This window comes from Oncorhynchus kisutch, linkage group LG13, assembly GCF_002021735.2.
Source record: "Oncorhynchus kisutch isolate 150728-3 linkage group LG13, Okis_V2, whole genome shotgun sequence".
Classification (NCBI taxonomy): Eukaryota; Metazoa; Chordata; class Actinopteri; order Salmoniformes; family Salmonidae; genus Oncorhynchus; species Oncorhynchus kisutch.
Genome location: NC_034186.2, coordinates 70,127,544 through 70,148,624, shown reverse-complemented (window position 1 = coordinate 70,148,624; position 21,081 = coordinate 70,127,544). Strand labels below are relative to the sequence as shown.

Here is a 21,081-nt window from a genome sequence, read left to right as displayed (position 1 = left end):
AATGTCTACATTCGTTGGGCTACATTTCTTGTCACGTTTGTCTCTGCATGCAAAACAATTGGACCAAATACTCACCACCTGCTTTAGCATGTGTGTATGGGGTCCAGGTAGATGTGGGTAAGGCTACATTTACCCATGAAGCTAGAAAATAAAACAGAAAAGGTAATCAAAATTGGTCTTCAAACTTTGTTGATAGAAAGTAACACCAAGTCAGGACGTCATTACATTTAACCATTTCTGAATGGGCCAATGTCATTGGAACAGAGCTTGCAGAGGTTCATGAGTCGAAATACAAAAGGATTTCAAATTCACAAACTCCTCTGGCTCAGTATAGGCACGGTTTATTTTCCCACAGTTTGCAGTTATTTTCCTTGGTGGAGGTAGGGTAGTCAATTTAGAAGCATTTGTGGAGCCCTGTACCCAAGCTGTACTTTGCCGGCCTGATTATGCATCCACCATAGTTGTTGGAACTGTGCTGGAAAGGACAATGTGAAAAGAAAATATCTAAGCCAGCAAAGTACAATCTTGGTTGGCACGGTAGAGAAAGGGGTATTAGGCTACACCGTCATAGCTGGTAGATCGCTCTAGTAAAGACTAAGAGCAGTAGTAAGATGGCAATGTCCAAAAACAACCCAAAAGCTACAGTTGCATTCGGAAAGTATTCAGACCTCCTCCCCGTTCCCACATTTTGTTACGTTACAGCCTTATTCTATAATGGATTAAATCACCCCACCCCCCCTTTAAATCTACACACAATACCCCATAATGACAAAACATAAACAGGTTGTAATTTTTTAAATGTATAAAAAATAAACAGAAATACCCTATTTACAGAAGTATTCAGACACTTTCCTATGAGACTCAAAATTGAGCTCAGGTGCATCCTGTTTCCATTGAATATCCTTGATGTTTCTACAACTTGGAGTGCACCTGTGGTAAATTCAATTAATTGGACATGATTTGGTAAGGCACACACCTGTCAATATTAGGTCCTACAGTTGACAGTGCATGTCAGAGCAAAACCAAGCCATGAGGTCAAAGGAATTGTCCATAGGGCTCCAAGACAGGATTGTATCGAGGCACAGCATTGAAGGGCCCCAAGAAAATAATTGAAGAATGGCGCTGGAAAAGGTGGCTGACGTTTTACGGTCCCCTAACCAAATTGTACTACTGTGTGGTTTCTTTTACGTTATTTGTAACTTATTTGATCATAACAACATACAGGTACTCAAGTCCTTCTGTTCGCCTGATTTCGAATTTCGAATTCCTCACAATCAAATGTAGACCGCATTATCTACTAAGGGAATTCTCTTCGATTATAATCACAGCCGTATATATTCCCCCCCAAGCAGACACATCGATGGCTCTGAACAAACTTTATTTGACTCTTTGCAAACTGGAATCCATATATCCGGCGGCTGCATTCATTGTAGCTGGGGATTTTAACAAGGCTAATCTGAAAACAAGACTCCCTAAATTTTATCAGCATATCGATTGCGCAACCAGGGCAGGAAAAAAACCTTGGATCATTGCTATTCCAACTTCCGCGACGCATATAAGGCCCTGCCCCGCCCTCCTTTCGGAAAAGCTGACCACGACTCCATTTTGTTGATCCCTGCCTACAGACAGAAACTAAAACAAGAAGCTCCCGCGCTGAGGTCTGTTCAACACTGGTCCGACCAATCTGATTCCACACTCCAAGACTGCTTCCATCACGTGGACTGGGATATGTTCCGTATTGCGTCAGACGACAACATTGACGAATACGCTGATTCGGTGTGCGAGTTCATTAGAACGTGTGTTGAAGATGTCGTTCCCATAGCAACGATTAACGATTAAAACATTCCCAAACCAGAAACCGTGGATTGATGGCAGCATTCGCGTGCAACTGAAAGCGCGAACCACTGCTTTTAATCAGGGCAAGGTGACTGGAAACATGACCGAATACGAACAGTGTAACTATTCCCTCCGCAAGGCAATCAAACAAGCGAAGCGTCAGTAGAGACAAAGTAGAATCTCAATTCAACGGCTCAGACACAAGAGGTATGTGGCAGGGTCTACAGTCAATCACGGATTATAAAAAGAGAACCAGCACCGTCACGGACCAGGATGTCTTGCTCCCAGGCAGACTAAATAACTTTTTTGCCCGCTTTGAGGACAATACAGTGCCACTGACACTACCCGCAACTAAAACATGCGGACTCTCCTTCACTGCAGCCGACATGAGGAAAACATTTAAACGTTTAAACCCTCGCAAGGCTGCAGGCCCAGACGGCATCCCCAGCCGCGCCCTCAGAGCATGCGCAGACCAGCTGGCTGGTGTGTTTACGGACATATTCAACCAATCCCTATCCCAGTCTGTTGTTCCCACATGCTTCAAGAGGGCCACCATTGTTCCTGTTCCCAAGAAAGCTAAGGTAACTGAGCTAAACGACTACTGCCCCGTAGCACTCACTTCCGTCATCATGAAGTGCTTTGAGAGACTAGTCAAGGACCATATCACCTCCACCCTAGACCCACTCCAATTTGCTTACCGCCCAAATAGGTCCACAGACGATGTGATCTCAACCACACTGCCCTAACCCATCTGGACAAGAGGAATACCTATGTGAGAATGCTGTTCATCGACTACAGCTCGGAATTTAACACCATAGTGCCCTCCAAGCTCGTCATCAAGCTCGAGACCCTGGGTCTCGACCCCGCCCTGTGCAACTGGGTACTGGACTTCCTGACGGGCCGCCCCCCAGGTGGTGAGGGTAGGCAACAACATCTCCACCCCGCTGATCCTCAACACTGGTGCCCCACAAGGGTGCGTTCTGAGCCCTCTCCTGTACTCCCTGTTCACCCACGACTGCGTGGCCACGCACGCCTCCAACTCAATCATCAAGTTTGCAGACGACACAACAGTGGTAGGCTTGATTACCAACAACGACGAGACGGCCTACAGGGAGGAGGTGAGGGCCCTCGGAGTGTGGTGTCAGGAAAATTGCCTCACACTCAACGTCAACAAAACTAAGGAGATGATTGTGGACTTCAGGAAACAGCAGAGGGAACACCCCCCTATCCACATCGATGGAACAGTAGTGGAGAGGGTAGTAAGTTAAGTTCCTCGGCGTACACATCACAGACAAACTGAATTGGTCCACCCACACAGACAGCATCGTGAAGAAGGCGCAGCAGCGCCTCTTCAACCTCAGGAGGCTGAAGAAATTTGGCTTATCACCAAAAGCACACAAACTTCTACAGATGCACAATCGAGAGCATCCTGCCGGGCTGTATCACCGCCTGGTACGGCAACTGCTCCGCCCACAACCATAGGGCTCTCCAGAGGATAGTGAGGTCTGCACAACGCATCACCGGGGGCAAACTACCTGCCCTCCAGGACACCTACACCACCCGATGTCACAGGAAGGCCATAAAGATCATCAAGGACAGCAACCACCCGAGCCACTGCCTGTTCACCCCGCTATCATCCAGAAGGAGAGGTCAGTACAGGTGCATCAAAGCTGGGACCGAGAGACTGAAAAACAGCTTCTATCTCAAGGCCATCAGACTGTTAAACAGCCACCACTAACATTGAGTGGCTGCTGATGGGAAATGTAAAATATATCACTAGCCACTTTAAAACAATGCTACCCAATATAATGTTCCCTACATTATTCATCTCATATGTATACGTATATACTGTACTCTATATCATCTACTGCATCCTTATGTAATACATGTATCACTAGCCACTTTAAACTATGCCACTTTGTTTACATACTCATCTCATATGTATATACTGCACTCAATACCATCTACTGTATCTGCCTATGCCACTCTGTACCATCACTCATTCATATATCTTTATGTACATATTCTTTATCCCCTTACACTTGTGTCTATAAGGTAGTAGTTTTGGAATTGTTAGCTAGATTACTTGTTGGTTATTACTGCATTGTCGGAACTAGAAGCACAAGCATTTCGCTACACTCGCACTAACATCTGCTAACCATGTGTATGTGACAAATAAAATTTGATTTGATTTATTTTGTACAAAATGTTTCTGCCACTGTCTCTAATGAACAAAAAGAGTTCCCAGATATCAGGACAGCGATTACTCAACCCATACTGGAAGAAGTGTTTTTCCTTTAACCTCTCTTGGGTAGGGGGCAGTATTTTCACGTCTGGATGAAACGCGTGTCCAAAGTAAACTGCCTGTTACTCAGGCCCAGAAGCTAGGTTATGCATATAATTGGATAGAAAACACTCTAAAAGTACCTAAAACTGTTAAAATTATGTCTGAGTATAACAGAACTGATTTGGCAGGTGAAAACCTGAGAAAAATCCATTCAGGAAGTAGGATTTTTTGTTATCGAAGTTTTCTATTCAATGCCATTACAGTGTCCATTGACTTTGGACTCAAATTTCAGTTCCTATGCTTTCCACTAGATGTCAATAGTCTTTAGAAATAGTTTCAGGCTTGTATTCTAAAAAATGAGCGAGTAAGAGCAGTCTGAATGAGTGCACCCTGCCGTGTCAGAGCTTTTTCATGAACGCGACCGAGAGAGTGCCTTTCTTTCTATGAACTTTACGGATACAATTTGGATTTGTCGTCTGTTGTGACTGCGTTTGAGCCTATGGATTACTTTAGAAAATGTGAACAAAACTGAGATTTTCGGATGTAAAGAGTGACTTTATTGAGCAAAAGGAACATTTATTGAATAAATGAATGTCTTCTGAGTGCAACCATATGAAGATCAAAGGTAAGTGATTTAATTTTCTCTATTTCTGACTTGTGTAACTCTTCTACTTGGCTGGTTACTGTTTGTAATGGTTGTCTTCTGGGCTATGTTCTCAAATAATTGTAAGGTATGCTTTCGCCGTAAAGAATTTTTGAAATCTGACACCGTGGTTGGATTCAAAAGAAGTTCATGTAAAATAGTTGTATCTTTTCTGAATTTTTATAATGAGTATTTCTGCATTTGAATTTGGCGCTCTGCAATCTCACTGGAAGTTGGCCTGGTGGGATGCTAGCGTCCCACATACCCTACAGGGGCTAACGAGTTGGACATGAAGGATTTACTTCAGCTGCCCGACAAGGCCCTTATCCCCGTCATTCGCAGGAGAAAGATATCGGGGGAAGCAGGTCTGGGTGCCTTGTAATGATCCGACGGCGACTGGGTAATCTGCCTTTACCTCCATTCCTATTAGCCAACATACAATCATTGGATAATAGAATAGACAAACTACGATCACGTATATCCTACCAACGGGACATTAAAAACTGTTTCACCGACTCGTAGCTGAACGACGACATGAATAACATACAGCTGCCGGGTTTTACGCTTTTTCGGCAGGATAGAACAGCTGCCTCTGGAAAGACAAGGGGTGGCCGTCTGTGTGGATTTGTAAACAACAGCTGGTAGACAAATTCTAAGGAAGTCTCAAGGTTTTGATCGCGCAAAGTAGAGCATCTTATGATGAGCTGTAGACCACACTATTTACCAAGAGTTTTTCATCTATATTCTTTGTAGCTGTCCATTTACCACAACAAACCGATGCTGGGACTAAGACCGCACTAAATGAGCTGTACACCACCATAAGCAAACAGGAAAACACTCATCGAGGCGTAAGTCCTAGTGGCCGGGGACTTTTAATGCAGGCAAACTCATCTGTTTTACCTCATTTCTCCCAGCATGTTAAATGTGCAACCAGAGGAAAAAGAAAACTGTAGACCACCTTTACTCCACACACAAAGCTCTCCCTCGCCCTCCATTTGGCAAATCTGACCATAATTCTATGCTCCTGATTCCTGCTTACAAGCCAAATCTAAAGCACCGTGACTCAGTCAATAAGAAAGTGGTCAGATGAAGCAGATGCTAAGCTACAGGTCTGTTTTTGCTAGCACAGACTGGAATCTGTTCCGGGATTTTTTCGATGGCATTGAGGAGTACACCACATTAGTCATTGGCTTCATCAATAAGTGCATCGATGACGTCGTCCCCACAGTGACCGTACGTACATAACCCAACAAGAAGCCATGGATTTACAGGCAACATCCGCACTGAGCTAAACGGTAGAGCTGCCACTTTCAAGGAGCGGGACTCTAATCTGGGAAGCTTATAAGAAATCCCGCTATGACCTCCTACGAACCATCAAACAGGCAAAGCGTCAATACATGACTAAGATTGAATCGTACTACACCGGCTCCGATGCTCGTCGGCAGGGCTTGCAAACTATTACAGACTACAAATGGAAACACAGCTGCAAGCTGCCCAGTGACACAAGCTTACCAGACGAGCTAAATTACCTAAATGCTCGTGTCGAGGAAAGTAACACTGAAACATGCATGAGAGCATGAGCTGTTCCGGACGACTGTGTGAGTAAGACCTTTAAAACTGGTCAACATTCACCAAGCTGCAGGGCCAGATGGATTACCAGGATGTGTACTTGGCCAATGTCTTCATTGACATTTTCAACCTGTCGCTGACAGTCTAATACCAAGATGTTTGAAGCAGACCACCATAGTCCCTGTGCCCATGAACAAAGTTAATCTGCCTAAACAGATCCGTAGCACTCACATCTGTAGACGTGAAGTGCCTTGACAGGCTGGTCTTGGCTCATATCAACACCAATTAATCTTGATGGTTGTACAGTCGTCTCAAATAAAACTGAAGGACATCGGCGTTACTCTGGACCCTAAACTCTCTTTTGACTAACATATCAAGACTGTTTCAAGAACAGCTTTTTTCCCCATCTACGTAACATTGCAAAAATCTGAAACTTTGTCCAAAAATGCAGATCGTCACTTCTAGGTTAGACTACTGCAATGCTCTACTTTCCGGCTACCCGGATTAAGCACAAAAAAAACACAAGTTAGTGCTAAACACGGCTGCTAGAATCTTGACTAGAACCAAAAAATTCGATCATAATATTCCAGTGCTAGCCTCTCTAAACTGGCTTCCTGTTAAGACAAGGGCTGATTTCAAGATTGTACTGCTAACCTACAAAGCATTACATGGGCATGCTCCTACCCATCTTTCCTATTTGGTCATGCCATATACACTGCTCAAAAAAATAAATGGAACATTAAAATAACACATCCTAGATCTGAATGAATGAAATATTCGTATTACTTTTTTCTTTACATAGTTGAATGTGCTGACAAAAAGAATCACACAAATTATCAATGGAAATCAAATCAACCCATGGAGGTCTGGATTTGGAGTCACGCTCAAAATTTAAGTGGAAAACCACACTACAGGCTGATCCAATGTTGATGTAATGTCCATAAAACAAGTCAAAATGAGGCTCAGTAGTGTGTGTGGCCTCCACGTGCCTGTATGACCTCTCTACAACGCCTGGGCATGCTCCTGATGAGGTGGCGGATGGTCTACTGAGGGATCTCCTCCCAGACCTGGACTAAAGCATCCGCCAACTCCTGGACTGTCTGTGGTGCAACGTGGCGTTGGTGGATGGAGCGAGACATGATGTCCCAGATGTGCTCAATTGGATTCAGGTCTGGGGAACGGGCAGGCCAGTCCATAACATCAATGCCTTCCTCTTGCAGGAACTGCTGACACACTCCAGCCACATGAGGTCTAGCATTGTCTTGCATTAGGAGGAACCCAGGGCCAACAGCACCAGCATATGGTCTCACAAGGGGTCTGAGGATCTCATCTCGGTACCTAAAGGTAGTCAGGCTACCTCTGGCGAGCACATGGAGGGCCCCAAAGAAATGCCACCCCACACCATGACTGACCAACCGCCAAACCGGTCGTGCTGGAGGATGTTGCAGGCAGCAGAACGTTCTCCACGGCGTCTCCAGACTGTCACGCCTGTCACATGTGCTCAGTGTGAACCTGCTTTCATCTGTGAAGAGCACAGGGCGCCAGTGGCGAATTTGCCAATCTTGGTGTTCTCTGGCAAATGCCAAACGTCCTGCACGGTGTTGGGCTGTAAGCACAACCCCCACCTGTGGACGTCAGGCCCTCATACCACCCCCATGGAGTCTGTTTCTGACCGTTTGAGCAGACACATGCACATTTGTGGCCTGCTGGAGGTCATTTTGCAGGGCTCTGGCAGTGCTCTTCCTGCTCCTCCTTGCACAAAGGCGGAGGTAGCGGTACTGCTGCTGGGTTGTTGCCCTCCTACGGCCTCCTCCACGTCTCCTGGTGTACTGGCCTGTCTCCTGGTAGCGCCTCCATGCTCTGGACACTACGCTGACAGACACAGCAAACCTTCTTGCCACAGTTCGCATTGATGTGACATCCTGGATGAGCTGCACTACCTGAGCCACTTGTGTGGGTTGTAGACTCAGTCTCATGCTACCACTAGAGTGAAAGCACCACCAGCATTCAAAAGTGACCAAAACATCAGCCAAGAAGCATAGGAACTGAGAAGTGGTCTGTGGTCCCCACCTGCAGAACCACTCCTTTATTGGGGGTGTCTTGCTAAATGCCTATAATTTCCATCTGTTGTCTATTCCATTTGCACAACAGCATGTGAAATTTATTGTCAATCAGTGTTGCTTCCTAAGTGGACAGTTTGATTTCACAGAAGTGTGATTGACTTGGAGTTACATTGTGTTGTTTAAGTGTTCCCTTTATTTTTTTTGAGCAGTGTATATCACTCTATATCCCCCTACTTACACGTACGCGATGGTCACAAGACGCAGGCCTCCTAACTGTCCCTAGAATTTCTAAGCAAACAGCTGGAGGTAGGGCTTTCTCCAAAAGAACTCCATTTCTATGGAATGGTCTGCCTACCCATGTGAGAGACGCAGACTCGATCTCAACCTTTTAAGTCTTTATTGAAGACTCATCTCTTCAGTAGGTCCTATGATTGAGTGTAGTCTGGCCCAGGAGTGTGAAGGTGAACGGAAAAGCACTGGAGCAATGAACCGCCCTTGGTGTCTCTGCCTGGCCGATTCCCCGCTCTCCACTGGGATTCTCTGCCTCTAACCCTATTACAGGGGCTGAGTCACTGGCGCTCTTCCATGCCGTCCCTAGGAGGGGTGCGTCACTTGAGTGGGTTGAGTCAATGACGTGATCTTCCTGTCTGGGTTGGCGCCCCCCTTGGGTTGTGCCGTGCCCGAGATCTTTGTGGGCTATACTCGGCCTTGTCTCAGGATGGTTAGTTGGTGGTTGAAGAGATCACCCTAGTGGTGTGGGGGCTGTGCTTTGGCAAAGTTGGTGGGGTTATATCCTGCCTATTTGGCCCTGTCCGGGGGAATCGTTGAACGGGGCCAGTGTCTCCCGACCCCTCCTGTCTCAGCCTCCAGTATTTATGCTGCAGTAGTTTGTGTCGGGGGGCTAGGGTCAGTTTGTTATATATTGGATTATTTCGGTGTCTTATCCGGTGTCCTGTGTGAATTTAAGTATGCTCTCTAATTCTTTCTTTCTCCCTCTCGGGGGACCTGAGCCCTAGGACCATGCCTCAGGACAACCTGGCCTGATGACTCCTTGCTGTCCCCAGTCCACCTGGCAGTGCTGCTGCTTCAGTTTCAACTGTTCTGCCTGCGGCTATGGAACCCTGACCTGTTCACCGCACGTGCTACCTGTACCAGTCCTGCTGTTTTCAACTCTCTAGAGACAGCAGGAGCGGTAGAGATACTCTGAATGATCGGCTATGAAAAGCCAACTGACATTTACTCCTAAAGGTGCTGACCTGTTGCACCCACCCACTGTGATCTTTATTATTTGACCCTGCTGGTCATCTATGTACATTTGATCATCTTGGCCATGTTCTGTTATAGCCTGGTTCCTCTAGGTTTCTGGCCTTTCTAGGGAGTTTTTCCTAGCCACCATGCTTCTACACCTGCATTGCTTGCTGTTTGGGGTTTTAGGCTGGGTTGCTGTACAGCACTTTGAGATATCAGCTGACGTAAGAAGGGCTTTATAAATAAATGTGATTTTTACACCATTATCCCAGAAACCCTAGACCCACTCCAATTTGCATACCGCCCCAACAGATGATGCAATCTCTATTGCACTCCTCACTGCCCATTCCCACCTGAGCTGTAGTCAATGAACAGCAGCGTTCAACACCATTGTGCCCTCAAAGCTCATCACTAAGCTAAGGACACTGGGACTAAACACCTCCCTCTGCAACTGGATCCTGACGGGCCGCCCCCAGGTGGTAAGAGTAGGTAACAACACATCCGCCACGCAGATCCTTAACACGGGGGCCCCTCAGAGTTGTGTGCTCAGTCCCCTCCTCTACTCCCTGTTCACCCATGACTGCATGGCCATGCACAACTCCAACACCAAATCAAATTTTATTTGTCACATACACATGGTTAGCAGATGTTAATGCGAGTGTAGGGAAATGCTTGTGCTTCTAGTTCCGACAATGCAGTAATAACGAACAAGTAATCTAACTAACAATTCCAAAAAAACGACTGTCTTATACACAGTGTAAGGGGATAAAGAATATGTACATAAGGATATATGAATGAGTGATGGTACAGAGCAGCATAGGCAAGATACAGTAGATGATATCGAGTACAGTATAACATATGAGATGAGTATGTAAACAAAGTGGCATAGTTAAAGTGGCTATTGATACATGTATTACATAAGGATGCAGTCGATGATATAGAGTACAGTATATACGTATGCATATGAGATTAATAATGTAGGGTAAGTAACATTATATAAGGTAGCATTGTTTAAAGTGGCTAGTGATATATTTACATCATTTCCCATCAATTCCCATTATTAAAGTGGCTGGAGTTGAGTCAGTGTCATTGTCAGTGTGTTGGCAGCAGCCACTCAATGTTAGTGGTGGCTGTTTAACAGTCTGATGGCCTTGAGATAGAAGCTGTTTTTCAGTCTCTCGGTCCCAGCTTTGATGCACCTGTACTGACCTCACCTTCTGGATGACAGCGGGGTGAACAGGCAGTGGCTCGGGTGGTTGATGTCCTTGATAATCTTTATGGCCTTCCTGTAGCATCGGGTGGTGTAGGTGTCCTGGAGGGCAGGTAGTTTGCCCCCGGTGATGCGTTGTGCAGACCTCACTACCCTCTGGAGAGCCTTACGGTTGAGGGCGGTGCAGTTGCCATACCAGGCGGTGATACAGCCCGCCAGGATGCTCTCGATTGTGCATCTGTAGAAGTTTGTGAGTGCTTTTGGTGATAAGCCAAATTTCTTCAGCCTCCTGAGGTTGAAGAGGCGCTGCTGCGCCTTCTTCACGATGCTGTCTGTGTGAGTGGACCAATTCAGTTTGTCTGTGATGTGTATGCCGAGGAACTTAAAACTTGCTACCCTCTCCACTACTGTTCCATCGATGTGGATAGGGGGGTGTTCCCTCTGCTGTTTCCTGAAGTCCACAATCATCTCCTTAGTTTTGTTGACGTTGAGTGTGAGGTTATTTTCCTGACACCACACTCCGAGGGCCCTCACCTCCTCCCTGTAGGCCGTCTCGTCGTTGTTGGTAATCAAGCCTACCACTGTTGTGTCGTCCGCAAACTTGATGATTGAGTTGGAGGCGTGCGTGGCCAAGCAGTCGAGGGTGAACAGGGAGTACAGAAGAGGGCTCAGAACGCACCCTTGTGGGGCACCAGTGTTGAGGATCAGCGGGGAGGAGATGTTGTTGCCTACCCTCACCACCTGGGGGCGGCCCGTCAGGAAGTCCAGTACCCAGTTGCACAGGGCGGGGTCGAGACCCAGGGTCTCGAGCTTGATGACGAGCTTGGAGGGTACTATGGTGTTGAATGCCGAGCTGTAGTCGATGAACAGCATTCTCACATAGGTATTCCTCTTGTCCAGATGTCCAGATGGGTTAGGGCAGTGTGCAGTGTGGTTGAGATTGCATCGTCTGTGGACCTATTTGGGCGGTAAGCAAATTGGAGTGGGTCTAGGGTGTCAGGTAGGGTGGAGGTGATATGGTCCTTGACTAGTCTCTCAAAGCACTTCATGATGACGGATGTGAGTGCTACGGGGCGGTAGTCGTTTAGCTCAGTTACCTTAGCTTTCTTGGGAACAGGAACAATGGTGGCCCTCTTGAAGCATGTGGGAACAGCAGACTGGTATAGGGATTGATTGAATATGTCCGTAAACACACCGGCCAGCTGGTCTGCGCATGCTCTGAGGGCGCGGCTGGGGATGCCGTCTGGGCCTGCAGCCTTGCGAGGGTTAACACGTTCATCATCATGTTTGCAGATGACACAACAGTGGTAGGCTTGATCACCGACAACGATGAGACAGCTTTTAGGAAGGTTAGAGACCTGGCCGTGTGATGCCAGGACAACAACCTCTCCCTCAACGTGATCAAGACAATGTGGACTACAGGAAAAGGAAAACCGAGCACGCCCCCATGCTCATTAACAGGGCTGTAGTGGAGCAGGTTGAGAGTTAAGTTCCTTGGTGTTCACATCAACAAACTAACATGGTCCAATCACACCAAGACAGTAGTTTAGAGAGCATGACAAAACCTCTTCCTTCTCAGGAGACTGAAAAGACTTGGCATGGGTCCTCAGATCCTCAAAAGGTTCTACAGCTGCACCATTGAGATAATCCTGACTGGTTGCATCACTGCCTGGTATGGCAACTGCTTGGCCTCTGACCGCAAGTCACTACAGAGGGTAGTGCAGACGGCCCAGGACATCACTGGGGCCAAGCTTCCTGCCACCCAGGACCTCTATACCAGGCGGTGTGAGAGGAAGGCCCTAAACATTGTCAAAGACATCAGCTACCCTAGTCATAGACTGTTCTCTCTGCTACCGCACGGCAGGCGGTACCAGAGAACCAAGTCTAGGTCCAAAGGGCTTCTTAACAGCTTCTACCCCAAGCCATAAGACTCCTGAACAGCTAATCAAATGGCTACCCAGACTATTTGCATTGACACCCCTGCCCTCTCTTAAGCTACTGCTACTCTTGTTTATTAAATATGCATAATCACTTTAACCTACATGTACATATTAACTCAATTACCTTGACAAACCAGTGCCCCCCGCACTGGTACCCCCTGTTTATAGCCTCGCTATTGTTATTTTACTGCTGCTCTAATTATTTGATACTTTTTACTTAACTAACCATGCAGTTTTAATAGAAATAAGTGTTAAGGGCTTGTAAGTAACTATTTCACTGTAAGGTCTTCAGCAGTTGTATTCGGCGCATGTGACAAATGTAGAGAAATGCTAATTCTTATGTAGGTGACCAAACTATTGTTGATAAAGGGCTACAACTCAGAGTTGAGCCTGTGGGGTCCCCTACAGGATAGCTCCCGCATTACACTAATGGCCAAAACCAGCGCACACACACATGATCTCCGTTGTAGCTGAACGTTGAATGCCCGAAGAGGATTCTACGATGACGGACAGACAACTGAGCCAATGGCGGAAGACTACAGACTACACCCCAGATGAACCAATCCAAAGATCCGATCTTCCAGAATCAACCTACATTCTTTCCTATATAATAGTGGTGTACTGATTGTAACGGTCTCTTCTTCGTCTGCGCTTCCGTACGAACCAGCGGGAGAGCCGTAATTACGCTGTTCTAGATATCTTCACTCTGAATAAACTGTAGCTTGTCATACAATTTACCACCTTGTCTGAATCGATCCTTGACCGACTCGTCCGTCTACATACCAAATTACTAACACAAATAACATTTGATTTGAATAATACAGTGGCCTCCATAATTCTTAAAAATGGAACAAGTTTGGAACCACCAAGAGTCTTCCGAGAGCTGGTTGCCCGGCCAAACTGAGCAATCAGGGGAGAAGGGCCTTGGTCAGGGAGGTGACCAAGAACCCGATGGTCACTCTGCCGGAACTTCAGAGTCCCTCTGCAGAGATGGGAGAACCTTCCTGAAGGACAACCATCTCTGCAGCACTCCACCGATCAGGCCTTTATGGTAGAGTGGTCAGAGGGAAGCCACTCCTCAGTAAAAGGCACATGCCAGCCCACTTAGTTTGCCAAAAGGCACCTGAATGACTCAGACCATGAGAAACAAGGTTTTCTGGTCTGATGAAACCAAGATTGAACTCTTTGGCCTGAATGTGATGATGTTTTTCCAGAAGCAAGGACTGGGAGATTAGTCAGGATTAAGGATAACATGAACAGAGCAAAGTACATAGAGATCCTTGATGAAAACCTGCTCCAGATGGGTTCGGACCTCGGAAGGTGAACCTTCGCCCCCAGTCTAACAGGCCAAAAACAGGTTTTTAGAACAGGACAATGACCCTAAGGACACAGCCAAGACAACACAAGAGTGGCTTCAGGACAAGTCTCTGAATGTCCTTGAGTTGTCCAGCCAGAGCCCGGACTTGAACCTAATAAAACATCTCTGGAAAGACCTGAAAATTGCTGTGCAGCAATGCTCCCCATCCAACCTGCCAGAGCTAGAGAGGATCTGCAGAGAAAAATGGGAGAAACTCCACAAATACAGGTGTGCCAAGCCTGTAGCGTCATACCCAAGAAGGTATCACTGCCAAAGGTGCTTCCACAAATTTCTGAGTAAAGGAATACTTTCCAAATGCACCATTTCTCTCTCCTTTCTCACAATGTGTGCGTGCAGTTGTTCACTTCCCTTCACTGATTTGAAAAGGAAATTACTGGTATACTAGCCCATGCCTCCACCAATTCAATGGGGGCACAACCCTATACCCCCTAGAGCTTAGGCACTTCTGAAGGTTACGGATGGGTGCAATTTATGTTTCCCTTTGATAAGCTAGGCTGCTCTCAGACCTAGGGGGTAGGTAGAGGGTTGTTTCTGGACAGGGTCATAGTCTTCTTCTTGGGTAGACTCCGTAATATGTTTCTTAAACTTCTCCCAGCTATTCCCCTTATCTGGTCTATTCCAGTACTAGCTGACCAGATTCAACAAATCAAGGGCTTGATGATTAGTTGAGCTACTGAAATTGATCAAAGTGTTAGGTAGATAAAATTGCCTAAGTGAAATGTTTGAAAGTAGGCGTACTCGATGTTGGGTTTGGGAAACCCTGCCCTGAGGCACAATGACATTTTACATGTGTAACTAAACTCCCATCAGGTGAGAATTAAACGTAGATAATTTATTCACACAACTCAAAGACAAAACCCACACTAAGGCTATGGTTGATTACCACTGGAGGAGGGTTAAGTAGAGCCGTTAGTAAAATTAGGACAGTTGTGAAACATAACTACGGTCACCCTCATACAGTAAAGCGTGTGTTTTACTGCAGATCTTCAGATGTTTTATCACTTTTATTTTTTTTTTCACCTTTATTTAACCAGGTAGGCTAGTTGAGAACAAGTTCATTTGCAACTGCGACCTGGCCAAGATAAAGCATAGCAGTGTGAGGAGACAACAACAGAGTTACACATGGAGTAAACAATAAACAAGTCAATAACATCTATAATCTATATACATTGTGTGCAAAAGGCATGAGGTAGGCAATAAATAGGCCATAGGAGTGAATAATTACAATTTAGCAGATTAACACTGGAGTGATAAATGATCAGATGAACATGTGCAGGTAGAGATACTGGTGTGCAAAAGAGCAGAAAAGTAAATAAATAAAAACAGTATGGGGATGAGGTAGGTAAATTGGGTGGGCTATTTACCGATGGACTATGTACAGCAGCAGCGATCGGTTAGCTGCTCAGATAGCAGATGTTTAAAGTTGGTGAGGGAGATAAAAGTCTCAAACTTCAACGATTTTTGCAATTCGTTCCAGTCACAGGCAGCAGAGAACTGGAAGGAAAGGCGGCCAAATGAGGTGTTGGCCTCAGGGATGATCAGTGAGATACACCTGCTGGAGCGCGTGCTACGGGTGGGTGTTGCCATCGTGACCAGTGAACTGAGATAAGGTGGAGCTTTACCTAGCATGGACTTGTAGATGACCTGGAGCCAGTGGGCCTGGCGACGAATATGTAGCGAGGGCCAGCCGACTAGAGCATACAGGTCGCAGTGGTGGGTGGTATAAGGTGCTTTAGTAACAAAGCGGATGGCACTGTGATAAACTGCATCCAGTTTGCTGAGTAGAGTATTGGAAGCCATTTTGTAGATGACATCGCCGAAGTCGAGGATCAGTAGGATAGTCAGTTTTACTAGGGTAAGTTTGGCGGCGTGAGTGAAGGAGGCTTTGTTGCGAAATATAAAGCCGATTCTAGATTGGAGATGTTTGATATGAGTCTGGAAGGAGAGTTTACAGTCTAGCCAGACACCTAGGTACTTATAGGTGTCCACATATTCTAGGTCGGAACCATCCAGGGTGGTGATGCTAGTCGGGGAAATGCGTTGCAGGCAGCGAACGGTTGAAAAGCATGCATTTGGTTTTACTAGCGTTTAAGAGCAGTTGGAGGCCACGGAAGGAGTGTTGTATGGCATTGAAGCTCGTTTGGAGGTTAGATAGCAGTGTCCAAGGAAGGGCCAGAAGTATACAGAATGGTGTCATCTGCGTAGAGGTGGATCAGGGAATCGCCCGCAGCAAGAGCAACAGGTGGATTGCATACACAGCATCTTTGCATATGGCTAATTACACTAACGAATGTCCCAGTAAGCAAAGCCAATCTTAAATTTAGCCATTATCATACACAGTGTGACTTCCTGCTTAGAGTTGAAACCTGCCAATAATTTCTCTTCACAATTTCTATTACTTTATTTAAATCAGGGAGTCACCGTTAAGACCAGTGTGGCTTTTACAAGGGAGCCCTGCATATACAATTTCATAAAATACAGAAAGATGTCATCCAAATAAAATACAGCATAATACATATTGCACAGACAAACATAAATATGCACAAAACAGTCAACTAAAAAAACATTCTGTCCATTGCCAAACATGTGACCACTTGCGCAATGTAGCCCCCTACGGGTATTCTTCAACATAAATGCGCAAAACTATGTCACAATGCTGGAGACATCTTGGGGAATACGTAGAATGCGTAAGCTGGTTCATAGCACATTCACAGCTCAATGAGGACTCATTGGCACGCAGCGCTTTCCAAATATGGGGCAGTTCCGGATTGTTTTTTTCCCCAGGCGTTCACCTGCAACATCAGTTCTGTTGTACTCACAGACAATATCTTTACAGTTTTGGAAACTTTAGAGTGTTTTCTAGCCAAAGCTGTCAATTATATGCATATTCTAGCATCTTGTCCTGACAAAATATACCTTTGACTATTAGATGTTCTTATAGGCACTATAGTATTGCCAGTGTAACAGTATAGCTAATAGTCAAAGGTATACAAATGGTATAGCGAGAAAGTCCTATAATAACAACATAAAACTTCTTACCTGGGAATATTGAAGACTCATGTTAAAAGGAACCACCAGCTTTCATACATGGCACATATTGCAAAATTACCTTTCTACACTTTGATTTTGCATTATTTAAAACAAATTTAACATGTTTCATTATTTAGTTGAGGCTAAATAGATTTTATATATGTATTATATTAAGTTAAAATAAAAGTGTTCATTCAGTATTGTTGTAATTGTCATTATTACAAATAAATCAATATAATCGGCATCGGCTTTTTTTGGTCCTCCAATTATCACTATCGGCGTTGAAAAATCATAATCGATCAACCTCTAATATTTATGGTAATCCCCCCTTCCCACAATTTGACGTTTACGCTGCACCCGATCCTATAGCTGTACAGCAAATTTAAAATATTTTCGCTAGCTCAACCGACATAAGTTGACAGTTTGCCGGTCCAATCATAGTGTGCGTTTCAGTAGCCAATCTGTTGCACTTGTTTTTGCAAAGGCGATACTCCGGCTACGTGTAGAGTAATCCACAAAGACTGCCACAAAATGAGCGACAAAACATTACAAATCCTGGCCAGATAATTTCTATTTGTCAGTCTCAATTCAAAGTCGAGTCTCCAAGTCAAGTAATTTTCTATCAAGTCGAGTGTGAACTCAAACAAGTCCAAGTCATGTGACTTCAGTCCACAAATCTGCCTCTTAGTAATGATGAGACTTAGATGTATGCATTTTCACATCTGACAATGATAACTGGACAATGGTCACTAAAATCCAGTGGGAAAACCCCATTAGCAACATATTTATCTTGAGTACTTCTCAAAATAAGCCGAGTCAGGTTTAGCGCAGAGCAATTGTCACTGGCATCCTCCAATTAATATAAAAAATAATAATAATTCTGCCATAGGCCTCCCGAGTGGCGCAGTGGTCTAAGGCATCGCAGTGCTTGAGGCGTCACTACAGACCCGGGTTCGTTCCCAGGCTGTGTTACAGCCGGCCATGACTGGGAGAACCATGAGGCAGCACCCAATTAGCCCAGCGTCGTCCAGGTTAGGGGAGGGTTTGGCTGGGACTTCCTTGTCCCATCGCTCTCTAGCGACTCGTGGCGAGCCAGGCGCCTGCAAACTGACTCTCGGTCGCCAGTTGGACGGTGTTTCGTCCGACACATTGGTGCGGTTGGCTTCCAGGTTAAGCGAGCAGTGTCAAGAAGCAGTGCGGCTTGGCAGGGTCGTGTTTCGGAGGACGCATGGCTCTCGACCTTCACCTCTCCCGAGTCCGTAGGGGAGTTGCAGCGATGGAACAAGACTAACTACCAATTTGATGTCACGAAATTGGAGAGAAAAAGGGGTAAAAGTACAATGTTTTTTTTATTAAATACAAAAACAGCCCCAAATTAGTTGTTCAGTTACCATACTTAAGATAGCAATTCAGATCCAGCAAATCCACAGATAACGCAATCTCAATCGCACTCCACACTGCCCTTTCCCACCTGAAAAAAAGGAAGACCTAGACCTGAGAATGCCATTCATTGACTACAACTCAGTGTTCAACACCATAGTGCCCACAAAGCTCATCACTAAGCTAAGGACTAAACAACTCCCCCTGTAACTGGATTCTGGATTCCTGATGGGCCGCCCCAGGTGGTAAGGGTAGGCAACAACACATCCACCACGCTGATCCTCAACACTGGGGCCCCTGTGGTGCATGCTTTGTACTCTCCTGTACTCCCTGTTCACCCACAACTGCGTGGCCAAGCATGACTCCAATACCATCATTAAGTTTTGCTGACGACAACAGTGGTAGGCCTGATCACCGATAATGATGAGACAGCCTATAGCAGAGGTGCACAATTGGCGGACCTTGGTCGGACCAAGTGAAGGTTCTACCTGGACCTCAACACATCTCATAAATAATTGTTAAATGAAATACTGATGAAGCAAAACTTTTTCTCAATGTGCACATACTGTGCTGGCTCAGCCCAGCTGGGAAGGTCCCAGACAGCGCCCCATACTACTCTGTGTTGTCCAAGCACGTGCGTTATTTAAATCACGTCACGAAACTCAACCAAAGCAAATGTTTACAATGCATGTTAGGAGACTGACGTCAGAGAGCAAGACAACGAGAGAAGCAAAAGCGAGAGGAGAAATTATAGAATGGCGTGCGCAAAAGTCAGGAAAGACGATACAGAAAAATCGAGCTTTCAAAGAGGAGTGGACAGACAAATTATGCCTTTATCCTTCCTGCAGCGAGTGTAAAACCACACTGCCTGATATATTCAGAGACCGCGGCTCTAATAAAAAGTGCCAATGTGAAGCGACACTACAAGACAAAGCACAGATCTTTTGAGCAAACATATCCACAGCAGTCTGAGGTGAGGGCACGCAAAATAAACAAACTCAAAGCCCAGTATGATCGGTCCACCAGAGTCCTCTCCCATGCATTCACTGCCCAACAACGTGCAAACAAATGTTCACAAAAAAAAGCTTCGATTTTGGGTCAACACCAAAAGCCATATACTGGTCAGGGGAGTGATGGAGTACATGAATGCTGTTGCTGAAACTTTACTTGACGGTGAAAAGAACAAGCAAATCCCAATGTCACGTACAACAACAGCAAGAAAGAGTAAAATACTAACAGAGGATGTATTATTGCAGCATAATGAAGCTATTCAGAGTGATCCATGCATAGCATTAGCTGTTGATGAATCTACTGATGTGAGTGATAATGCCCAGCTTCTGGTGAATGTTAGAGTTCACCACACAGAGAAGAAGGAATTCTGAAGACACCACTCGAGACACATACAAGAGGAAATGACATATACATGGCCATAAAGGAGATGCTGAGAAAGAGGATAGATCTAAAACAAGTGTTCTCTATCACCTCAGACGGGGACCCTGCCATGATAGGAAGAGAGAGGAGCTGTGGCACTGCTGAATGAGGACAACCCTGATCTCACAGCTTACTACTGCATCATTCATTAGTTTGTCCTGTGCGCCAATCTGTCAGAAGAGTATGCTGAAGTGATGAATACAATGAAACTCAAACTTCCTCAGGGCATCCTCATCTCATCAACATCGCCTGCTGAGAGAATTCCTGAAGAAGAGGCAAAAGACCTACTGCTGCACAACAACGTAAGACGGCTCAGTAAAGGCAGGGTGTTGGAACGCTTTTGGTCCATTTAAACCTCTTAGGGCTAGGGGGGCAGTGTTCCGAAGTTCGGATAAATGACGTGCCCAAAGTAAACTGCCTATTACTCAGGCCCAGAAGCTAGGAAATGCATATAATAGGTAGCATGGGTAGAAAATACTCTGAAGTTTCTAAAACTGTAACAGAAATGATATTGCATGCGAAAACATGAGGAAAAATCCACCCAAAATACCAAGACAATCGTGAAGAGGGCACAACAAAACCTTTTCCCCCTCAGGAGACTCAAAAGAATTGGCATAGGTCCCCAGATCCTCAAAAGGTTCTACAACGGCACCATCGAGAGCATCACCGCCTGGAATGGCAGCTGCTCGGCATCTGACCGTAAGGCGCTACTGAGGGTAGTGCGTACAGCCTAGTACTTCACTGGGGCCAAGCTTCCTGACATCCAGGACCCATATACTAGGCAGTGTCAGAGGAAGGAACCAAAAAGAAGGTCAAAGACTCCAGTCAACCAAGTCATAGACAGTTCTCTCTGCTACCGCACGGCAAGCGGTACCAGAGCATCAAGTCTAGGACCAAAAGGCCCCTTAACAGCTTCTACCCCCAAGCCAAAAGACTGCTGAACAATTAATCAAAATGGCCACCCAGACTATTTACATTGAACCCCCAATCGTTTTTACACTGCTGCTACTCCCTGTTTATTATCTATGCATAGACACTTTACAAATTACCTGCCGCACATTGACTC

The 21,081-nt window shown here is 45.6% G+C and overlaps 1 protein-coding gene across 2 annotated transcripts in view; it reads right to left on the bottom strand.

Annotated features, from left to right (window-relative positions):
• The window catches only part of LOC109901790 (uncharacterized), a 45,328-nt gene that overhangs the window by 9,404 nt on the left and 14,843 nt on the right, over positions 1-21,081 (bottom strand). For both annotated transcript variants that reach the window (XM_020497746.2, XM_020497747.2), the window contains exon 2: positions 76-141. The gene's annotated coding sequence lies outside the window, so the exon portion shown is untranslated. The remainder of the gene's footprint in view (positions 1-75; positions 142-21,081) is intronic.